Source organism: Scyliorhinus torazame, chromosome 7 (genome assembly GCF_047496885.1).
Source record: "Scyliorhinus torazame isolate Kashiwa2021f chromosome 7, sScyTor2.1, whole genome shotgun sequence".
NCBI lineage: Eukaryota > Metazoa > Chordata > Chondrichthyes > Carcharhiniformes > Scyliorhinidae > Scyliorhinus > Scyliorhinus torazame.
In genome coordinates, this window is record NC_092713.1 from 273464476 (window position 1) to 273487971 (window position 23496).

A 23496-nucleotide genomic window follows, 5' to 3' on the forward strand; every position below is an offset into this window, starting at 1 on the left:
GGAGAACTCAAAGAGTGAAGGTGACGTTGAAGTGCAATTGTCAGAAACGATTTTTGATCAGATGGTTGAAAAAGAACAAGAACAGGTGGAGGATGAGGTGGATATTTTTAGTTCCGGAAAATTGGCGGAGATGCAACAAAAAGATATAGAAATAAAATGGATGTATCAGAAAGCGTACACGGAAGAGGAATCTGAGTGTATACCAGAGTGTTATTACCGTAAAAGTGATGTCTTGATTAAAATATGGAGACCTTTACATATGCAGGCGGATGAAATGTGGGCAGAAGTTCATCAAGTAGTATTGCAGGTTGGGTAGAGAAAGAAGGTGTTGCGAGTTGCACAAGAGGTACCAGTGGGAGGTCATTTGGGGATAAGGAAAACGCAAGCTAAAATCCAGAAACATTTTTATTGGCCTGAACTACGTAAAGATGTAGTTAAATTTTGTCAATCATGTCACACATGTCAAGTGACAGGGAAACCTCAAGCAGTGATAAAATCAGCGTCTTTAATACCCATTCCAGCATTTGAGGAACCTTTTACAAGGGTCCTAATTGATTGCATAGGACCGCTTCCTAAAAGAAAAAGTGGGAATCAATGTCTTTTGATTATAATGGATGTGTCTACTAGGTTTCCAGAGGCCATTCCAGTACGTAATATTATAGCAAAAAAGATTGTGGAGGAGTTACTTAAATTCTTTATGAGGTTTGAACTACCCACAGAAATACAATCGGATCAGGGATCAAATTTTACCTCAAAGTTATTCAAAGAAGTTATGGATAGCTTAGGAATAAAACAATTTAAATCAACTGCGTACTATCCAGAATCGCAGGGGGCATTGGAAAGATGGCACCAGACATTAAAGACAATGTTGAGGGCGTATTGCCAAGATTATCCAGAGGATTGGGATAAAGGAATTTCATTCGTACTGTTTGCAATTAGGGATGCTCCTAATGAGTCAACCAAATTTAATCCTTTTGAAATAATGTTTGGTCATGCGGTAAGAGGACCACTTAAATTGATGAAGGAAAAATTGGTGGGTGAGAAATCGGAAATTACATTATTGGATAACGTGTCAAATTTTAAGGAACGATTGAATAGAGCAGGTGAATTGACTAGACAACATTTGAAAGTTGCACAAAATGTGATGAAACAGGTAGCGGACAAGAAATTCAAAGTTCGTAGTTTTGCCAGTGGAGATAAAGTTTTAGTATTGTTACCAGTGGTAGGTGAACCTTTAAAAGCTAGGTTTTGTGGACCTCATCAGATTGAAAGGAAATTAAGTGAGGTGAATTATGTGGTTAAAAACACCAGATAGAAGGAAAACTCACCAAATGTGTCATGTGAATATGCTTAAAAGGTACTTTGAAAGGGAAGGAGAGAAAAAGGAGAAGGTTTTAATGATTCTAACTCAAAGTGACAAACTAAATCCAGATGACTGTGAATTTGACATACCTCAAATTAAATTGGAAAATGAGGATGTTCTTAAAAATTGGGATAAATTGTTGAGTTATCTTCCAGAGTAAAAACAAACTGACCTGAAAGAGATATTGATATCACATGGGCATGTTTGTGGTTATAAATTGGGAAGTACTAAAATGGCTATACATGATGTAGATGTGGGAAATGCTGTTCCAATCAAACAACATCCATATCGACTTAACCCTTTAAAATTGGCACAGATTAACAAAGAGATTGAGAGTATGCTTAAAAATTGCATAATTTAAGTGGGTTGCAGCCAATGGAGCTCACCCATAGTGATGGTGCCGAAACCAGATGGTACCCAATGGTTGTGTGTGGACTATAGAAAGATTAATGCAGTTACAAGAATGGACTGTTATCCTATCCCACGTTTGGTGGATTGCATTGAGAAAGTGGGACAGTCCACTTTTATTTCCAAATTGGATTTACTTAAAGGTTACTGGCAGGTACCTTTATCCGAAAGGGCGAAGGAGATTTCAGCTTTTCCGACTCCAGATGGTGTATACCAATTCAAAGTTATGCCATTCGGCATGAAAAACGTACCAGCCACATTTCAACGGTTAACTAACAAAGTCATTTCAGGATTACCCAATTGTGCGGTATACATCGACGATCTGGTAGTTCTCAGCCAGACATGGAAAGAACATTTAAAACATCTGATGGAGTTATTTGATCGACGTCTGGAGGCGGGTTTGGTGATAAACCTGGCCAAAAGTGAATTTGGAAAAGCCCGAATCACTTTCTTTGAGTTGTTTTCGATATCCTCGAGACGAAGGGAAATAATGCGATTTCTTGGCATGAGTGGATTTGATCGAACATGTGTGCGAAAGTTTTGTTGCGTGATTGCTCCACTGATGGATTTGCTGAAGAAACGTCGAAAATTTCAATGGACAGCGGACTTTCAACAGGCATTTGACTGCCTGAAAACTGTGATAACCAATGCTCCTGTGTTGAAGAATTGCAAGGTACCCTATGATCAGATTGAACTACAGTATCTGACTTTAAAGAGAAATGCTGAGGCGTAGAGAATTGGACGGTTCGTGCAGAGACCTTCCTGTTCAACGAGACTGTCAATCATGAAGGATTTCAGTTGGTGGAAGAAGAATGGAAAAAATGGACTTTATTATACTGTTTGCATGTTTTTTTAAACGAACAAGTATATTTACTGTGTGCATTTCTTAAAGGATAGTGCAAAGGTGAAAAATGAAACCATCTTGAAGTTGATGGTTTATTTTTTATTCTTGGGGGGGGAGGTATCATGTGAGAGTACCCTTTAAGAAATGAGTGTTTAAGAAATGTACGTTTAAGAAATGGAGCTGCTCATGTTACTGGAGTGATGTCAGAGTGTGGGTGGAGCTGAGCTCAACTTCTGCTTTTTTAGTTTCAGTTTGAGAAAAAGCTTGGGTGTGTGTGTTTTTCAGTGAGCTGAATCTGAAGTTAAAAGTGAGCTGCACTGCTGTTGGGCTCTGCCATCCAAAAACTATCTATGGATCATTTGGTGAATTCAGAAGAAGTATAAATGTTTTCAGTCTTGAATGTGAACCCTGATGTGCTCCTGTTTGGAGGTTTGTGAAGTCATTTGGATGTTAAAAGAACAGCATACGGGTTACTTAGTGTTGTATTGTTTGGGGGTGTATTTGATTTACTGGTTGCTAAGATGTTCACTGTTTTAGAAAAGTTAACTTGAGTTCATAAAATAAACATTGTTTTGTTTTAAAAACCACTGGTCCATGTCTGCTGTACCATACCTGTATCGTGAGCCATGTGCTCCCCATGCCACAATCTATTAAACGTTGTGGGTCAGGTGAACTCCATGATACACTTTGGGGTTCTCTAAACCTTGGCCCATGACAAGTGGCAAGCACATTGTCACTAATTCTGGTTGCCCCGCATTCATTTCATGTTCCAGAAAACATTAATTGGCTGGAGGTGGGACTCCCCCAGATACTCTCCGTCTTGGAAGTCCAGGCCAGTGACGTTTTGGGAGTCTTCGGGCAGGGAGGATTGGTAAGGCCTAGTTGTGGTGTCGTGGGGGTGGGATGGGGGGGGGGGGGGGTTAGGTGTGCGCGGAGCGGGGTATTGATGTTGGTGTCGAGGATATGGGGGAAGGAGCCAGGAACCAGACCTTGTGATGATGAGGCATGTCCAATGTTAAAAGGAGGCTTCTTATGGTGGTGCTCCTGCCCTGCACCCCCCTCCCACCCCAAGGCTTGAACAGGGTTCAATTTTGGGCTTCCCTCTGCCAGCCCTTCCCATTGCTTGCTAATTGAGGTGATGCGGGAAACAGCCCTTAAGTGGTCAATAATTGGCCACTTAAGGGCCTCAATCGGGGCAAGGCTGGTCAGCCCACTCTACGCCTCGCTTGATTCAATGAAAAATTGCAGAGAAGTAGGGGCAGTTGGAAAACCGATGGAAGGTCGTTGGAAAATATTATGGCTAACAAACCCCCCCCCCCCCCCCCCCCCCCCCCGTCCGCCTAAAACCCAATGGCCAATCGTTTCGAGGAGTGTTTGACTAATCTGCAGAACGTGGCTGTAAGCAGCCTGGGTCTCAAACCGTAAGGACGTGCGCAAATCTTTTTTATTTGGATTACATTTTAAATAAACTAATTTCAGAGTACTGGACACTGTCAGGGGAGGCTGACAGTCAAGAATCATCGGACTAGGTAACCACAATCTAGGCTACGCTTCGGTGCCAATACTGAGGGAATGCTGCACTGTCAGAGGTGCTGTCTTCAGATGAGATTCCAGCCTATAACCTGACTCCTGGATATCTGTTACTCGGATTAACCATGATCCAATCAAAGGACGGAACAGGCAGGAGAGGTTGAATGGCATCCTCTCCCTACATTCCCATTCTCCGTTAATTTCCTCCAACTACCAAGAATTGAACACCTACCAACGTCCACTAGCCTCGTGAAATGAAGAATGTTGACGTGGAGGAGGTGTCAGCGAGCTTCCAGGGGAAGTGGAAGGCTAACAGAGGGGAGGAAGAAGCCAGGAAGATTGAAATGGGGACATTGGAAGACTACTAATGTTTAAAAATTGTATTCATTCGCAGGATGTGGGCATCGACGGCCAGGCCCAACATTTGTTTCCCATCCCTAATTGCCCCTTGAGAAGGTGGTGGTGAGCCGCCTTCTTGAACCACTGCAGTCCATCTGGTTGAGGTACGCCCACAGTGCTATTAAGAAGGGGTTTCCAGAATTTTGACCCAGTGACTGCAAAGGAACGGCCAATATATTTCCAATTCAGGGCTGCGTAGCTTGAAGAGGAATTTGCAGTGACAGTGCTCCCATGTGTTTGCTGCTCTTGTCCTTCTCGATCTAGATGGTAGAAGTCACGGGTTTGGATGATGCCATTGACAGTAAGACCTAGAATCAGAATTAGGCTACTTGGCCCATCGAGTCTGCTCCACCATTCAATCATGGCGGATATTTTTCTCATCCCCATTCTCCTGCCTGCTCTCCGTAAGGGGCCGTCGTGACTTGCTTCCCACACTGCACACTGATGGGGATTTCGGGAAAGACAAATGACACATCTTGAGGTAAAAACAGAAAGAGCAGGTCAAGACGGCAGTTGAGATTCTCCGTTTCACGGACTAAGTCCCCACGCCGTCGGGAAAACTGGTGTCAAAAGGCCACAGTTTCCCCGTTTTGCTGGGGGCTAGCAGGCAGCGGTTGTAGAGTTTGCAGCTCCAGCTGCCGATACGGCCCCCCGCACTTCCGGGTCAGAGGCTATGCATGCACATGGTGGCAGCCTCCAGCGGCCATGCCGTGCTCCATGGGGACTCAGCCCGCGGACCTGGATCGGCAAAATAGTGCTCCGCATCGGCCGCTCGCGCGCCCCGGACTGCCCGCACACATTGCCCCCAGACCCGAATGAAGCTCCCCTGCCAGACGATTAGCCTTGCCCCGACTGTGGCGAGCCCGGACTGAGTCCGCAGCCGCAACGCGAGGATCCTGGACGGTGGGACCATAAGAGTCCCACGGCGTTGGGAATTCGGCTGGTTGGGGACGGAGAATTGCGGGCCGGGCCTCAGGCAATGGCCTGAGGCGGTGGATACTTAGCGCGACGTACTCCACGAGTACGCAGATTTTCAGGGGACGGAGAAATTGAAAACCGGCGCCGCTCTCGATTTCAACGCCAAAACAGATTCTCCGCCCTGTCGCCGAATGCGATTTTGGCGTCGGGGTGGAGGATCCAGCCCGGCACTTGTGGAAGGAGGAACATTTTGAATCAAATAAGTTGAATCAAATGAGATTCTTTGACAAAAGGAGTAAGAAAATTGCTCAGAAGAGGGGAGCATGACAGCAGTGATGTGGGCAGTTGTTCAATGTGCAAATCAACAAGTGGCATTTATATACCACCTTTTAACATGGTAAGTACGGCCCAGGGTGTTTCGCAGCAGTGTTATCAAGGGAAATGTGACCCCCTCCCAAGCCACATAAGGAGATACTTGAGAAAGCCACAAACAGCCTGGTCAAAGAGGTAGGTTTTAAGGCAGCTTGAAGGAGGAAAGGGTGACAGAAGTGTCGAGGTTTAGGAAGTGAATTCCAGAACATGGGGTCTCAGCAGCTGAAGGCCTGGCTGCCAACAGTGGATCGATTAAAATTAGCGACACACAAGAGGCCAGAATTGGAGGAACGCAGACGTGTAGGGACAATGGAGGTAACCAGATTGGGGGGGGGGGGGGGGGGGGGGGGGAGGGGGGGGGGGGGTGTTGTGGAGATTTTAAAACAAGGATGAGAATTTAAAACTAAAGACATTTCTCGAGCAATGTAGGTCAGCAAACACAGGGGGTGATAGCTGAACAGTAGACAACATTGCTCCAGTGTTAGCAATGTCCATTATTAATGTTTAATATGTGGGAAAGCCAGGTGTCACAGAGTTGCAGCCTAGTGGAGCTGAAGACAAAAGTTACCTTAGAGGTAGAGTAACCAGTCCAACCAGCCAAAATAGTTTCAGCTCGTGGGAAGGTATGCAGCATTGCATGTTGATACAGGCCACATTTCTTGCTCTAGATGAAACAAGTTATCCCTCCTAGTAACAAGACAATTGAGGAGGCATATATGGTATTTGACTCCTCAGGGACTGTTCGAACAAAGGCAGCTTTGAACTCGAAGGTGAGTTCATACAATGTGTAGCTGAGCCTTGGAGACCAAGAGGTTTAGAAGTTCCCCTATACATACTGAGTTGGACATTTGCACCACCAATGCCGACCATCGTTCCCTCCACGTTGTCCCAACTTGGACTCGCATTTCACCATCATTGAGTCAATAGGGCGGCACGGTAGCACAGTGGTTAGCAAGGTTGCTTCACAGCACCAGGATTCCAGGTTCAATTCCCGGTTTTGGTCACTGTGCAGAGTTTGCACATTCTCCCTATGTCTGCGTGGGTTTCCTCCGGGTGTTCCGCTTTCCTCCCACAAGAAGTGCTGTCAGGTAATTAGGATACTCTGAATTCCCCCTGTGTACCCGACCAGGCGCTTGAATATGGTGACAAGGGTTTTTTCACAGTAACTTCATTGCAGTGTTAATGTAAGCCTACTTGTGACACTAAAGATTATTATTATTATTTTAAAAATATATATTTTTATTCTCCTTTTTCACATTTTCTCCCAAATTTACACCCGCCAACAATAAACAATAATCAGCAACAAATATGTCAATCCCCATATCAACAACAACGATCCCATCCTCCCACCAAACCCCAAACATTAGCACGCATGTTCACACAAACAAATGACAAAAAGGAATCAGGAATCACCCATAGTCACCCTTAATACACACAGCCCCCCTCCCCCCAACCCTCCCACCCATCCCCCCAACTAATGTTCGATGTTATCCAGTTCTTGAAAGTGCATGATGAATAATGCCCATGAATTGTAGAACCCCTCCGTCCTTCCCTGCAGTTCAAAATTAACCTTCTCAAGAGTCAAGAATTCCAACAGGTCCCTCCGCCAGGGCACAGGGCAGGTCAGTTCCATAGGAAGCAGTGGCAAGGGAAATTCTTCAGGTGAGGAATAGGGCAGGGAAGTTGGTGGAGGCTCCGGATTTGATTAACAAGGTTTTTGAGGAGTTTTATGAGAGGTTGTACAGGTCAGGGCCACCTGGGGGGGGGACGGGGGGGGGGGGGGGGGGGGGGGGGGGGGACCGTGAGATGCAGGAATTTCTAGATGAGTTGGAGTACCCAAGGTTAGAGGTGGGGGACAGGGCTACGTTAGAAGGAGCGATAGTGGAGCAGGAGATAAGGATGCGATTGGGAGGATGCAGTCGGGGAAGGTGGCAGGGCCGGATGGGTTTCCGGTGGAATATTATAAAAAATTCAAGGAATAGCTGGCGCCCCTGATGTTGGGGATTTTTGAGGAGGTGATAGGGAAGGAGGTGTTGCCACAATGGGGCAGGCATCGATTTCAATGTTGCTAAAAAAAGATAAGGATCCGACGGAGTGGGGTTGTATAGGCCCATTTCACTTCTGAATGTGGACTCAAAAGTATTGGCGAAGGTACGGGCGGGTAGGCTGTAGGAGTGCCTCCCGAAGGTGATAGGTGAAGATCAGACGGGGTTCGTGAGAGGGAGGCAGCTCTTTTCAAACATTAGGAGAGTATTGAACGCCGTTATGGCACCGGCGGAGGGGAAGGAAAGAGAGGTCCGCCTTCGGGCGATCAACGAGGCGAAGGCTACGATATCTGCCTCCGCACCAATTTCCAACCCTGGCTGGTCCGACACCCGAATATGGCCTCCCTGGGACCCGGGTCCAGTTTCACGTGCATCAAGCCGGATCGCCTGCAGCTGCATCCGCAAGCAGACAACGCCAAAAAGGACTTTGAACATTGGCTAGCCTGTTTTGAAGCGTACATCGGGTCTGCGCCAGACAAAACTCCAGAAGCTCCAGATCCTTTACACGCGGCAGAGCTCCAACGTCCTTCCACTTGTCCAGGATGTACTGACCTATGCAGAGGCCATGGCGCTACTGAAGGAAAACTACGCTCAGCGGACTAACACACTCTATGCCAGGCACCTCCTCTCCACGCGGCGTCAACTTCCTGGTGAGTCGGTGGAAGATTTCTGGCGCGCCCTGCTCCCCCTAGTTAGAAACTGTGACTGTCAGGCCGTTTCGGCCATGGAACACACAAACTTGCTCATGAGAGACGCATTTGTTACGGGCATAGGGTCTGACTACATCTGCCAACGCCTCTTAGAGGGGACCACGCTCGACCTCGCGGTGACCAAAAAACTAGCGCTTTCACTTATGGTTGCATAACGCAACATTCAGGCCTATGCCCCCGACCGCGCGGCCCACGCCCCTGTGCATCGTGGACTCTGCAGGTGGCCGCCCCATTGTGGACCCCATCAGCCACCGCCCTCAGCCAATCCCACGCCTGTGCCGCGCGGCAACCAAACAACCCCGGGGGGCCCAAATGCTACTTCTGTGGGCAGTCAAAACACCCCCGACAGCGCTGACTGGCGTGGAGCGCCCTCTGCAAGGCCTGTGGCAAGAAGGGACATTTCGCTGTAGTGTGTCAGGTCCGCTCAATCGCCGCTATTGTCCCGGCACCCCCCATGTGCAGCCAGTGGGCGCCCCCATCTTCCCCTCCTACGACCACGTGCGGCCAGTGGACGCCGCCATCTTGCTTGACTCGCAACACGTGCGGCCCGTGGGCGCTGCCATCTTGTTTCTCCCAGGACCAACGGGCACCGCCATCTTGCTTTCCCCAAGACACGTGCGGCCCGTGGACACCGCCATCTTACCCGACTCAAGACCCATGCCTGTTGGGCACATCATCCGGCCGCTCATCGCCTGCAACCGCCAACGACCAGCCGCGTCTCGCCTCGGTCACGATTGACCAGTCTCGACCACACAACCTCGCGACTGCTTCAACTAAAGTGAAGGTCAACGGGCACGAGATCTCCTGCCTGCTGGACTCTGGGAGCACTGAGAGCTTCATTCACCCCGATAAGGTAAGGCGCTGCTCCCTCGCGGTACACCCCGCTAACCAGAGAATCTCCCTGGCCTCCGGGTTCCACTCCGTTGCGATCCGGGGGTACTGCATTGCCACCCTCACCGTCCAGGGCGTGGAGTTCAGCGGCTTCCGCCTCTACGTCCTCCCCAACCTCTGCGCTGTCTTGCTACTCAGCCTGGACATCCAGTGCAACCTCCAGAGCCTAACCCTGAAATTCGGCGGGCCCCTACCACCCCTTACTGTGTGCGGCCTCGCGACCCCTAAGGTCGACCCACCTTCCTTATTTGCAAACCTAACCCCAGATGGGAAACCCGTCACCACCAGGAGCAGATGGTACAGCGCCCAGGACAGGACCTTCACCAGGTTTGAAGTCCAGCGGCTGCTTCGGGAAGGCATCATCGAGGCTAGCAGCAGCCGCTAGAGAGCCCAAGTGGTAGTGGTCAAAACTGGGGAGAAAAACAGGATGGTCGTTGACTACAGTCAGACCATCAATCGGTACACGCAGCTCGCGCTTACCCCCTCCCACGCATATCTGATATGGTCACTCAGATTGCTCAGTACCGGGTCTGCTCGACAGTAGACCTGAAATCTGCCTACCACCAGCTCCCCATCCGCAAGGCGGACTGCCCATACACTGCGTTCGAGGCAGACGGCCGCCTTTACCACTTTCTTAGGGTTCCCTTCGGCGTCACCAACGGGGTCTCGGTCTTCCAACGGGAGATGGACCGAATGGTTGACCGGTACAGGCTGTGGGCCACTTTCCCGTACCTGGACAATGTCACCATCTGCGGCCACGATCAGCAGGACCATGACGCCAACCTTGCTAAATTTCTCCACACCGCCACTCTCCTCAACCTCACGCATAACAAGGAGAAGTGCGTGTTCAGCACGAACCGCTTAGCCATCCTCGGCTATGTGGTCCAGAACGGAGTTCTGGGGCCCGATCCGATCGCATGCGCCCCCTCATGGAACTCCCCCTCCCCTACTGCCCTAAGACCCTCAAGTTGCCTTGGGGTTCTTTTCATATTATGCCCAGTGGGTCCGAAACTATGCGGACAAGGCCCACCCACTCATTCAATCCACTGTTTTTCCTCTGATGGCCGAGTCTCACCTGGCCTTTAACCGTATCAAGGCCGACATCGCCAAGGCCGCGATGCACGCGGTCGACGAGACGCTCGCCTTCTAAGTCGAGAGTGATGCTTCAGACGTCGCACTGGCCGCCACTCTCAACCAGGCAGGCAGGCCCAAGGCATTCTTTTCACGCACCCTCCATGCCTCCATAGTTCGGCACTCCTCCGTCGAAAAAGAGGCCCAATTCATCGTTGAAGCTGTGTGGCATTGGATGCATTACGTGGCCGGCAGGAGATTCACTCTCCTCACTGACCAACGGTCGGTTGCCAATATGTTTAATAACACACAGCGGGGCAAGATCAAAAATGATAAAATCTTGAGGTGGAGGATCGAGCTCTCCGCCTACAATTACGAGATTTTGTATCGCCCCCCCGGTAAGCTCAACGAGCCCTCCAATGCCCTATCTCGAGGTACATGTGCCAGCGCACAAGTGGACCGACTCCGGAACATGCACGACAACCTCTGTCACCCAAGGGTCACATATTTTTTCCATTTCATCAAGGCCCGCAACCTGCCCTCCTCCATCGAGGAAGTCAGGGCGATCACCAGAGACTGCCAGGTCTGCGCGGTGTGTAAACCGCACTTCTACTGGCCAGACCGTGCGAGCCTGGTGAAGGCCTCCCGCCCCTTTGAACGCTTCAGCGTGGACTTCAAAGAGCCCCTCCCCTCCATCTGCCGCAACACGTACTTTCTCAATGTGGTCGATGAACATTCCCAAGTCCCCTCTACCGTCCCATGCCCTGACATGGCGCCTGCCACCATCATCAAAGCCCTCAACACCATCTTCGCTCTGTTTGGCTTCCCTGCCTACGTCCACAGCGACCAGGGATCCTCATTCATGAGCGATGAGCTGCGCCAGTACCTGTTTAACAGGGGCATTGCCTCGAGCAGGACGTCCAGCTACAACCCCAGGTGGAGAGTGAGAACGGGACGGTCTGGACGGCCGTCCAGCTGGCCCTACGGTCCAGAATTCTCCGGGCCTCCCGCTGGCAGGAGGTCCTCCCCCACGCACTTCACTCCATTCAGTCGCTCCTGTGCACCGCGACTAATGAAACCCCCCATGAACGTCTCTTTGCCTTCCCCAGGAAGTCCACCTCCGGGGTTTCGCTCCCGACATGGCTGGCCGCTCCAGGACCCCTTCTCCTCCGTAGACACGTTCGACTCCACAAGGCGGACTCGTTGGTTGAGAGGGTACTGCTACTTCACGCTAATCCGCAGTACGCCTACGTAGCGTATCCCGACGGCTCCCTCAGGGACCTGGCACCAGCTGGTTCCACCCCCCCCTCTGACCCGGCGCCACCCCCCCCTCCCCCACAGCCCCCTCTCCGGGACAATCCGCCCTCCCCTTGCTCACACCCGGGGATGAAGAGGATTTCGACATTCTCCCGGAGTCCCGAAGACCAAGCTGCCGCCGGGGTCACCACCAGCACTGCGGCGCTCTCAACGACAGATCAAGGCTCCGGACCGCCTGAATTTATAATATTATCTGTACCTTTAAAACACAACTTTCTGTATGTAGTTCTCCACCACCCCCGCTGGACTCATTTTTTTAACAGGGGGTGAATGTGGTAGTCACCACTGATGTATATATTGTATATATGGGATGTTGATATAGGTGCTTTACGGTAAGGCCCCTGTATTACAGGTATGGGGGTAGATCCCTGCCTGCTGGCTCCACCCATTAGGCGGAGTATAAATATGTGTGCTCCCAGTACAGCAGCCATTTCATCAGCTGCTGTAGGAGGCCACACATCTCACGGTAATAATGACGAATGTGATATAAAATAGTTACTTTAGAGATATTAGTTAATGTAATGTAGAAATAAGCCACTTTGATTCTGGCAGATATAGACAAAGGGATTTGAGACCGCATGGGGAAAGCAGGAAGAGGTGTGTCTACGAGAGTGATGCTGCATTGATAGGGGCCAGAGAAAGGGATTGGAAGTGAGCCAATCAGAATAGATCAAACAGGTCAGGAGGGATATAGGCTGACCTATGGGCGTCGAGTATGTGAAACTTGATACCATTTGAATTGATTTGCAGAGATACCTTTGTCTCTTTGTTCATTCGCTTTCTGGGATGTAGGAGACTGGATGTCTCTTATGTTTCTGTGAAATGAATCAAGCTTGCAAGCTGAATAAAATAACTTCTTTTTACGTGCGAATCCATCTCGACTTTTATTGAGGCCAGACTGACGGAGAAAGAAATTTGGGAATCAGCATTTGGTGCCGAAACCCGGGATTTCTCAGGGCGATCCTGATCCAACTGCGAAATCAGAATTAGACTGATTATGAACAGGAGGATGGGGAACAAAGGGCCCTCAATGTAGAACTGGAAAACGACCGCGCATTGATTGTTCCCCTCTTCTTATCGTCTGATTAGTCTGGCACAGAAAGACCGCCTCGACGAAATCACAGGTCAGTCTGGGGATTAGCATTTTAATTGATGGGATTTCATAGAGTTAATTTGGCTGGGGTAGGCAGTATTGTTGATGTGACATTTAACATATAAATGGTTCAACTTCATTTGTGAGTTAATTCGGCTGGGGTAGGCTGTATTGTTGATGTGACATTTAAAATATAAATGGTTCAACTTTATTTGTGAGTTAATTCGGTTGGGTTACGTTATGAGAGGTCGATGTAACATTTGAAATTGAAAATGGTTCACCTCTGTATGTGTGAGTGTTAAAAATATAGTTGATTAAGCTAAAATTTTCTCTTTGGACTGTAGTGGCGAAAAAACGCAGTTCCGAGGACTAGTTGAGATTATGGGAAATTCCTTGGATAGCACAAATGATCCAGGCATGCCACTGCAAATATTATGTGATAAGTATCCGGACAAAGCGAAGGATTTTAGAAAATTGTCAGCACAGTTAAGAACTAAAATGGGAGATGAATGGCCACTAGGGGGAACCAAAGACCTAGAAATGGTTAAGAAAATCCAGGGACAAATTTGGAGAAAAAATCAAGGTATGAAAGCTAAAGAATTAATTGGATTATGGAGGCAATATTGTCAAGAGGAAAAAGATAAGATTATGTTGTCCAGCTGGCAGGATAATGCCCTTAAAATGGGGATTCCAATTAGTGAACAGGGTAACCTAAAAACATTACAGATCTTGAAAAAGGAATGTGCATTTAAAAAAAGAGCAAATAGAGACAGGAAGGACCCGGGTCACACAAGAGACGAGCTACGTAGTTCAATGGCTGGCCTTGAATTGACAGAAGAAGAAAAATTCAATAATTTGGAAAAGTCAGTAAAAGTTCCGTCTGCACCCAGAGTATGGTCTGCGCTCATTCCAGAACCACCAGAGTACAATAATATATACCCAGCCATTGCTCCCCAGATTTCAAATATGCCAGAAACTCAAGCCCTTTTGGGTGATAGTGTGGGTCCTGATTTACCAACTTCACAACCGGAAGAGCAAAAGGAACTCTGTCCCACAAGCCCAGTTAGCTCTAGGACAAGATCTCGGACAGCGAGAGAGGGGCTTGACGCTCACCAGAAACAATTAAGCATATCACCTAAGTCTCCCCAAACTAAGGAGAAATCACAAGATTTGGGAACAAAGGAAGCTAAAACAACTTCGTTTGAAGAGAAAGAACTCCCCCTAGTGACAGGGAGAGACGTTGAAGTTGGAACAACCAGGGGAAATAGCTAGAGTGCCCCCTGGTGACATTCGGAGACAGTTACCGATTAGGAAGATGCGAAACCCCGACCCAGTGACTGCGGGAGCGAACCCCACGATAGACGTTTACTTCCCATGGACACCCAGTGAGATGATGGCTATGATGGCTACAATCCCAGATAGAAAAAAAATCTCCTGCTGCCTTCGTGGATTCCTTGAGAACTACCATCTTAATTTATCAAGCTGATTCAAGGGACCTCTGGGCCCTAGTCCAGCAGATTTTAACCCCAGCAGAGTACCGCAATTATCTTAACCACCTGAATTATGCTAGTCATGCCGCACTCCAGCAGGCCTATGCGTTAGACGACGATAGAAGGACACAGATCTTGAATGCGTTGAATAGCACATTTCAAAGGCCCATAAATCTTTCTGTTATCTTAGACCTAAAGCCTAAGAAGACTGACGAGCCAGAGGAATTTCTGGAGCGTTTTAATGAAATCTACCGGGGGCAGTCAGGCGATTTGCTGTATCAAAATGGTCAGAATTCCCCTCAATACTGTGCTATGTTAATGCATTGCCTACCACCTTCTGTGGTTACTGCTGTGAAATGTAATAACATGAATTGGACAGAGAACGACCCTTCCCAGATGGCAAGGGCAGTCAGATTTTACTGGAAGGAGGGTGTAGGCCAAGAAGGAGGCTCAGTTACAAAGGTTAAGACTGAGTATGTAATGAAAAAGGATGATCTGCGACCCCAACAAGCGGCAGAAATGGTAGTTTACCAGCAGGAGCCCCAATATAGTGACTTTGGGTGGGTGGATCAGCGAAGAGGAGGATACCAAACCCACCCAAAGGGACCCTCACCCCATTTTTATGGCCCACCGAACGAATCAACAGCTCTACAGCCGCAGCCCCCTCTGAGGGGCCATTGGTCTACTGGAAGAAGAGGACGGGGCAGAAATAGAGGGAGCAATGCATGTTTTAATTGCGGTCGTGTAGATCACTGGCAACAGGAATGCCCCTTTAAAAGACAGGCAGTAGAAGGAGATTATCCGACCCAAAGGAGAGGGTACCCACCAAGGGGAGGACAGATGAGATACACTGACTTCTCCCAGGAAAACCCTTTCCCAACACAGGATTGACTAGCTAATTTAGCCATAAGGACTCTCCAATCGGACAGGGAACCTATTATCTCTCTGCAGATAGGAGATCAACATCACTCATTTGTAATCGACACAGGGGCAGCTATGTCTTCTGTGCAATCAACACTTAAATTACCAATATCCGACCACACGCAGCAATTGTCAGGGTTCAAGGACAGGTGTGTGAGTATCCTATTTCTGAACCTGTGACAGTCACTTACGAGAATAAGTCTGCAGAGCATCAGTTTGTAGTGACTACTGGATTGGACTGTAACTTGTTGGCCCGAGATTTACTGTGTATCTTCCAGCTACAGCTAGAATGCGGAGATGAGGGGGTAACGGTTACATCATGGAGGATGAGACAACAGTGCTATATTTCTATCACCCCCCAGTGGTGGACGTTAGACGTTGAACAGTCACTGCATCACGTTACCCTGGCCTATGACAGAACTGGACGAAACAGGGAGTTGGAGGACAAATACCGGCCATTACTTGAGACCGAATGGCCAGTCAAGGTTACAGCCACAGTCACGGGAAAAGAAGGTACAGCCGATTTTGTTACAATATCACCACATTTATGGCCACAGTCAGCTTCGGTAAGCCCTCATATTACACGTCAGGTCCATGACCAGTACCATGCCAGGGATATGGGGCGAATGGTCAGGAGGGCAGTGGATCATTCAGATCCAACAGACTACGCACTTCAAGTCATGCCGGACGGCACTACCATAAAATATTTTGAGGTCCCTGAAACGATTAACACTCGACTGCAGCATCACAGGGGACATGATGTGTTGGAATATGTCAATCCACAGGTCTGGGCGGAATACCCATCACAAGTGGGAAAGACAAATGTTACACCTATCAAGGTAATGATTAAGGATCATGTAAAGCTACCTTCCATTCGGCAATACCCCCTGAAATCTCAAGCTGCTCCATCAATAGATAAATTAATTCAAGAACTGTTGAAACAGGGTATTTTGGTCCCTTGCCAATCAGAATATAACACCCCAATACTTGCTGTGCCTAAACCAGCCAAACCAGACCAGTACCGATTAGTACAGGATTTACGTTCAATTAATGCCATCGCACAGCCGTTACATGCTCTCGTCCCTAACCCTGTCCACATACTGGCTCAAATTCCAGCTCAAGCCCGGGTCTTCGCCGTAATTGACCTTCAGCACGCCTTCTTTGCCCTCCCACTTGCGACTGAAAGTCAATATTTGTTTGCCTTCACTTACAATGGACAGCAGTATACCTGGACCCGACTGCCACAGGGGTTCGTCAATTCACCTACACTCTTCTCCAGATGTCTGCAGACCCAACTCCAGGCCTTGACATTGGAGCATGGTTCCACTCTGGTGCAGTATGTAGATGACATATTGGTGGCAAGTCCTGACGAGCCCAGTAATAGGGATGATGTGATCCAATTATTGAACCACCTATCCTCGTTGGGTTATGTTGTTTCACAAGCAAAGGTCTTGGTGGCTCAGAGAAAAGTTAAGTTCTTAGGAGTTTTACTTACAGCCACAGAAAGAAGTCTCGAACCCAGTAGGGTTTTTTTACACGAGTAAAGAGGGAAACTTTATTCTCACCACCGAGGCACTCGAGGCCTTCCGTTGCCTGAAGCAGGCCTTGCTACAAGCACCGGCCCTCGGTAGGTCCCCAGACGACTGACCATTCCAGATATACTGTACTGTTCTGGAAGGATGTTCAACAGCGGTACTCACCCAGCAACATGGGGACAAGCACCGGCCCGTAGCATATTACTCTTCCAAACTCGACCCAGTGGCGTTGGGCCACCCTGTTTGCACCCAGATCTTGGCAGCGATATACAATAGTTTGCAGGTTGCTGCCAACATCACTCTCCAACAGGATATTACGGTGTATAGCTCCCACTCAGTAATCGCACTACTGAGGCAACTGCAGACTCAGCATCTTACCGCAGCTCGTCAGAATAGGTATGAGATATACCTTTTGAACAATCCACGTCTGACATTTAAATACTGTACCACTATCAATCCAGCCTGTTTTCTTAGCGGTCCCCCTGTCCATGAGGACGCGCCTGGTCACGACTGTTTAGCCTTGATTCAGGTAACTACAACAATAAGGGACGATCTGAGTGATATTCCGTTAGAACAACCTGACATGATTATGTATGTTGATGGCAGTGCATTAGTAAGCCCCACTGGCCGGAGACTGTCCGGTTATGCAATCATAGATCAGGATGGTCTGATTTTAGAAGCAGCAGCTTTCCAGACCCCTTACTCAGCACAACAAGCCGAACTTTTTGCCCTCACCCGTGCATGTATACTTGGGGGAGATCACCGGGTAAATATCTACACTGACTCCCGATATGCTTTCGGGGTAGTTCACGACTTCGGACAACTCTGGAAGAATAGGGGATTCCTTAGCTCGGCAGGCACAGAAATATCCAATCGGGGTTTAGTTAATGACCTACTGCAGGCCCTCCTTCTGCCAGCGCAGATTTCCGTTATTAAATGCGCTGCCCACACGAATGGTACAACCCCAGTTGACGTTGGTAATGAACGAGCAGATCGTGCAGCGCGAACAGCCGCGCAAATTCAGCAAATGATGGTGCCTAAGATGTTAAGTCAGACTAAACGATCTACTATAAATATGTCTGCTTCTGACAAGTCAATGCCAACCATCCAAGACGTCATAAGGTTACAGGAGGACGCTCCTGAGAGTGATAAACAAATGTGGAAACGGTTAGGTTGTACATATGATTCTGTTTCCTCTTTATGGACCACGCCTGCACATCAGACTTGTATGTCTGATGTGCTGGCTTTATGGGTCATTGAATGTGTACACTTTGCAACTCATTGTGGGGCTCGAGGGACTAGTGATTTGTTGCTGGACACTTGGTGGCACCCTAAAATGCAGGGGTTGGCCCAAAGTATCAGTAATCGGTGTTTGATTTGTCAGCAATATAACACCGGAAAAGGTATCCCTTGTGGGAAGGGGCAAACCCCGTTGCCCAGTGGTCCCTTTGAGACGCTCCAAATGGATTACATTGAGTTGGAAAGGTGTCAATGTTACAAATATGTTTTGGTCATTGTGGATGTGTTCAGCAGATGGGTCGAGGCGTATCCGACTATCGATAATAAAGCTGCTACTGTGGTTAAAGTCTTGATGAGGGAAATCATTCCCCGGTACGGTATACCAGCTCAGTTAAGTTCTGATAATGGGCCTCATTTTATTGGACAAATTAACAAGGAGTTTTGCTCCCAGTTGGGAGTTACACTGTGCTTACAGACCGCAGGCGGCCGGGTTGGTTGAGAGACACAATCAGACCCTCAAAACTAAATTGGCTAAATTAAGAGCAGACACAGGACTGACATGGCTTAAGTTGCTCCCCGTTGCCCTCTTCCAGCTGCGGGTTACACCTGCGGGACCGGCCTGGCTCTCTCCCGCCGAGATTCTTTATGGCAGGCCTCTTAGAACTCCTTGGAGCCTGCAGGTTCCCAGACGGGTTCAGTTTCATCAGATGACTGAAGAAATGACCTCCTATGTTCTAGCCCTTACGCAAGTGCTCAAGGAACTCCATGGCCAGGTCCGCGCGGCTCACCAGCCATTGCCCCCAGTACCTAGCTCACTTTCAGTCCAGCCCGGTAGTTGTGTCATTGTCAAAAATTGGACTAGGAAGGGTCGGAGCCGCGATGGGACGGGCCCTTCCAAGTTCTCCTTACCACCCCCACAGCAGTTAAAGTGGAGGGGCGAAGTGCTTGGGTCCACCTACATCACTGTAAATTGAGTCCATCTCCACTACTGTAAAAGGTCGGATACTAACCTGCCTCCCTTCTCCAGTGCTATTTTACAGGTGTGGAGCATGATGGAGTGGCTATGCATCGTCTGTCTGATATTTGGCCTCACTTCGCTTGGCGTGTTATTGGCGATGGACATGGAAAAGGGGAATATTATGTATCTGTTTAGCCCCAACCAATCTACAAGGATACATCACCTATGCAAAGGTGATGTTCTTCGCTGCCCCCATATACGAGGACATGGTATCGACTCATGGAAGGTCATCAAAGTTAAGGAGAATGCAGGAGTCATGAAGCAGTTGCACCGGTCCCGGCGATGGGAAGGGAACATTATATGGACATTGCCTTGTTTTTGGAATACATGTAAATTTGATTTTGGATGTGTTAAGAGTGGTACAATAAAGGTAAAATCAGGCTGTCAGAAGAGTGTAGGAAGAGGCTCTGAGAAAGAGAAAGGGACTAGAGAGAGGACGGGGCGTATGAGAAGGGAAGTACAGCTAGAACGTAGATTACCGGGAGATACACTTAAGTTAATTAAAGGCCAAACTGAGGAAAACCCGGGTAGTATGAATCTCTTCTACCAGATTTACCACCGTCTGTATGGCCAGGGACGGGTTGTCTGCTACCCAAACCCCGCAGCGGTGTCTAGGTTATTTTCTGTTTCACCGCTTTGGGGCACTCCCCAAACGGTGGTTCATTGTCAGCATTCCGAATCACTGCCCGATCAGGTCACTCTTCCTTACGATCCGGGTTCAGCACCACCGGCTATTTGCCTTCCCCTTCCTCGGGATAATTCCCATTCACAGTACGATAGGCTGCGACGGTGGAGGGCGTACATACCTAGCCACTTCAATCCCAATAGGGATTCCCGGTCATACGAGAATTGCTTCAGCAGTGAAGGATATGGCTGTTTGCTGGTAGAGGTGGACACAAATATAACATGTCTGTTTCCCACCTGTACGGACAGGAGGTGCCATATCACCCAGGCGTCTGGCCAATGCGTTTGTTACAACACCACTTGCGTTCCATTGAACGCCGGCCTCCAGCTCCTCTGTGGCTGGGCGAATGTCTCTCATATCACTGTTGGGACTAGGGCTTTCCGCATTGCTAGGCGGCCCGAATGGGCATTTCAAAGTTGGATAAACTGGGCTACTGGGAGGTCCTTACGCAACCGATATGCTGATTGTGATGCTAGCCTGCACACGGAACAAGGATACTACTTTTTATTTAATGGTACAGCGACCAACGTTTTGTCACCCCCATTTCCCCGCCGAATTGCTATAGGGACTCTAGTCCCTACCACAGTCCCCTGCCCTTCGGCGTGGAACCTGCATAATCAGTTAGCACACCGGGCAGTCTCTGCTGAATTTTGCGAGAACTGGAAAAAACTTCAGGTTCTTGCACCCAACCGGGGCCACTCAGCCGGGTGGGGCATTCTGAGCGTATTGACACTGGGAGGTGTGGGGGGTTCCTTGGCTGTCAGTGATCGGAATTATTTTATTTGCGGCCTTACCATCTTGGGAAATGAAATCTTGGGAGCCCTCGGGGCAATAACTAAGGAGTTGTCTCAGCTACGGTTGTTTGCAATGCAGAACCGGTATGCTCTTGACTATCTTCTGGCCCGTGAGGGTGGGGTATGCGCCATAGTACAGGGCAAGTGTATCATGGGAGTTCAGGACTTGACCGCTAATATCACTAAATTTATGGATCGCATACGGGATCACTTGGACGGGATGCAGGATCCTGGCTCTTGGGGTAACTGGGGATTTGGAGGATGGAAGGACTGGTTGATAAATATGGCCATGTATCTAGTGGTAGCTATCGGCTGCATCTTTGTGGGCCTGGCCATCCTTAAATGTGTGATGTGTAGAATGCGGGGTGCACTGGATCAGATCAACGCCCCTAAAAACTTAACTGTTAAAATCCATGAGGGTGAGGCAGATGAAGGGGGGCTAAGACAGGAATTGGAAATGCAGCGACGGATCTTTTTAGATGGGGAACCGTAGCTATGGATTGGATAGTCCGGTTATCATGGAATGATAAAAGGAGGGAATGACGAATGTGATATAAAATAGTTACTTTAGAGATATTAGTTAATGTAATGTAGAAATAAGCCACTTTGATTCTGGCAGATAGAGACAAAGGGATTTGAGACCGCATGGGGAAAGCAGGAAGAGGTGTGTCTACGAGAATGATGCTGCATTGATAGGGGCCAGAGAAAGGGATTGGAAGTGAGCCAATCAGAATAGATCAAACAGGTCAGGAGGGATATAGGCTGACCTATGGGCATCGAGTATGTGAAACTTGATACCATTTGAATTGATTTGCAGAGATCCCTTTGTCTCTTTGTTCATTCGCTTTCTGGGATGTAGGAGACTGGATGTCTCTTATGTTTCTGTGAAATGAATCAAGCTTGCAAGCTGAATAAAATAACTTCTTTTTACGTGCGAATCTATCTCGACTTTTATTGAGGCCAGACTGACGGAGAAAGAAATTTGGGAATCAACAATAAAGCCTCGATTACATCCTACTCTCGTCTTTGTGTAATTGATCGTGCATCAATCTGCAGGTGAGGGACTTTGTACCAAGGTAGGTTTCGACCTTTCCACTTCTCCCGCCACAGGGGATACAGGACAAGGTAGTGTCAAAAACAGGAGTGGGGGAAGGCAACGTCTCAGAATTTGATGAAGAGCTCATGGAGTGGGAGGGAACCCAGATGGGGGAGGTAAAGCGCAAGTGGGAAGATGAGCTGGTAAGAAGTTAGAGGCGGGTCTGTGGGAGGATGCTCTGAGTAGAGTCAACATGACCTCATCATGTGCCAGGCTCAGCCTGATACAATTTAAGGTGGTTCATCGGGCACACATGACGGTGGCACGGACAGATGTGTGAGGTGTGCGGGACGGCCCGCAAACCATGTTCACATGTTTTGGACATGTCCGAAGCTCAGGGGATTCTGGCTGATGTCATGTCCACGGTGTTAAAAATAAGGGTGGCCCCGAGTCCAGAGGTGGCGATTTTTGGAGTGTCGGAAGACCCGGGAGTCCAGGGGGCGAGAGAGGCTGACATTTTGCCCTTTGCCTCCTTGGTGGACCAGAGAAGAATCCTATTATCCTGGAGGGACTCGGAGCCCCCAAATCGTGGGTATGGGTTAGCGACATAGCTGGGTTTCTCAGGCTTGAGAAAATTAAGTTCACCCTGATAGGATCAATGTTAGGGTTCGTTCGGAGGTGGCAGCCGTTTATCGACTTCTTTGGGGAAAACTAAACTGTTAGCAGATGTGATGGGGGGGGGGGTGGTTAGGGAATGGAGGGGGTTAGGGGAGTTAGTTTAGTTTAGTTCAGGCGGGATCAGCGAGAGGAGATGGCGGGACTGGGGAATTGTGTGTATCAGCCATGTTGGCTGGGTTTCGTTGTTGGTTGGGGGGGGTTTGTTAGCTACTGAATTATGTTTACATTTATTTTTGTACTTTCTGTTATTATAAAATCATAAATGCCTTAAAAATGTTTAAAAAAAAAGAAAAACGCATTGACAAATTAATTAAAACTAGTGCACTAAGCTAAGTATCAGGGTACAGCAGGAAATGCAAAGTTTTTTTCCCGTAGTGGCTTATCATATGGTTTCCTCCACAAGACCCGAAAGACGTGCTTGTTAGGCAATTTGGACATTCTGAATTCTCCCTCCGTGTACCCCAACAGGCGCTGGAATGTGCCGACTAGGGGATTTTCACAGTAACTTGATTGCAGTGTTATGTGAGCCTACTTGTGACAATAAAAAGATGATTATATCAAGAAAACAATAACTGCAGAAGTGCAGTTGCTGTTGTAATGCAAGTAAAAATGACAAGCAATTAGATCCCATAAAGAGCAAACAAGATTACAGGATAACATACAGTTTGAAAAGTCAGCAGGAACATGTAGCTATAACATGTCCTCGTGACTTTCTTATCTCTGCCAACCTCTTTGTTTGGCCTCTTTCCTCACAAGTGTTATGACATTGGAAGGGCAGGGTTTTACCACCTCGTGTATCTAATAATATGGTGAGAGATTATTTTGTTCTAGGTAAATAAAGCAAGCATAGCTAAAACTCTTTGTTGCAATAACATGCAACAATATGGTTAACATAGAAACATAGAAAATAGGAGCAGGAGGAGACCATTCAGGGCTTCGAAGCTGGTCTGCGATTCATTCTGATCATGGCTGATCATCCAACTCAATAGCCTGTTCCCCCTTCCTCTCCATTTCCTTTGATCCCTTTCAAAAGGTTCTTGCACATGGCCCACAATGGTTATGGTGATATGGGCAAATAACAGGAAAATATATGTGACATCTTTTGTTAGTGGAAGCAGATGAGAGTACAAGGTAAGGTA

General features: G+C 48.3%; 1 long non-coding RNA gene across 2 annotated transcripts in view; it reads left to right on the forward strand.

Moving 5' to 3' along the window:
- The window catches only part of LOC140427042 (uncharacterized), a 45829-nt gene extending 24248 nt beyond the window's left edge, over window positions 1-21581 (forward strand). The window contains exons 1-2 of one of the 2 annotated variants that reach the window (XR_011948370.1): window positions 12903-12992; window positions 19174-21581. This is a non-coding gene — a long non-coding RNA (uncharacterized lncRNA). Of the gene's footprint in view, window positions 1-12902; window positions 12993-19173 lie in introns of those variants that run through there. The other variant, XR_011948371.1, reaches the window with a different exon arrangement.
- Window positions 21582-23496: the final 1915 nt, after the last annotated feature.